Source organism: Octodon degus, unplaced genomic scaffold, assembly GCF_000260255.1.
Source record: "Octodon degus isolate 3935 unplaced genomic scaffold, OctDeg1.0 scaffold00066, whole genome shotgun sequence".
In the NCBI taxonomy this organism is placed as follows: Eukaryota; Metazoa; Chordata; class Mammalia; order Rodentia; family Octodontidae; genus Octodon; species Octodon degus.
The window spans coordinates 251662-252649 of NW_004524642.1; positions in this window are offsets into that span (position 1 = coordinate 251662).

Consider the following 988-nt stretch of genomic DNA (forward strand, 5'->3'; position numbering starts at 1 on the left):
GGAAAATTGGGTGCCATGTAATTGATTAAAGGAAGGGCTGGTGAAAACAAGGTCTATAGAGAAGAGAACTGCCTGCAATGAAAATATGTATGCCTGAGCCAGAGAGAGCCTGAGAACTTCTGAATAAAGAGGGACACAACAATGGCAATAGGCTTACATGAGAACTGTATGTTGAGAGGAAAGTTTAGAGAATTCAGTAATTCAGTCAAGCATTGAACTCACATTGGACAGCTACAAGATGAAAGATAGTCAAACTATACATGGAATATTTCTACCAAACTTTCTGGAGAAAGAGGAGAGTTTGTCAATAAAGACCTAACTTCGTACACCCCCCAAAATTGTTTCAGTCTAGTAGCCCTGTAGTGATGTCCACTTTTTATATTTAAAGATCATCTAATATTATTCTATTAGTATATTACAAATTCAATTGAGTTAAATCAATTAAAATTTTAACAAGCAAAATTTGCTCTAATAAAAAAATATCAAGTGTCCATAAATGTAGACAAAAGCACTGCTGCTGTTACTACATCAAACTTGTAAGGAAAGCGTGGGAAACTCTTACAACTACAGTGGTCCCTCACTTATTGGAGAGGCTATTATGAGACACCCGTATGGTAAGCAAAAATCAGTAAATAGCTACCTCATATTTATTTTAGTATTTATATATATTTTATGGCTGTATAAACCCTTCCCACACTCTTATAAACATTTCCCACATAATGTTATTAGCCATTTTCTAAATTCATAAGCCCATGTAATTTTAGCAACATCCATATACTGTATGATACTGCAGAATTCCAAGTACAGCAAAAAATCTACAATAAACAATTTGGAATATTTTTTGAAAACCTGAAAAATAGTGAGTCTACAAAAGTCAAACCATGAAATAGCGAAGAGCTACTATTCTCAAGATTTGTCTGTCTCTCAACCAAAGTTGAATTTTGAAAGATGTGGTAAATATTACTAGTATTCATTTGTTCCCTTAATT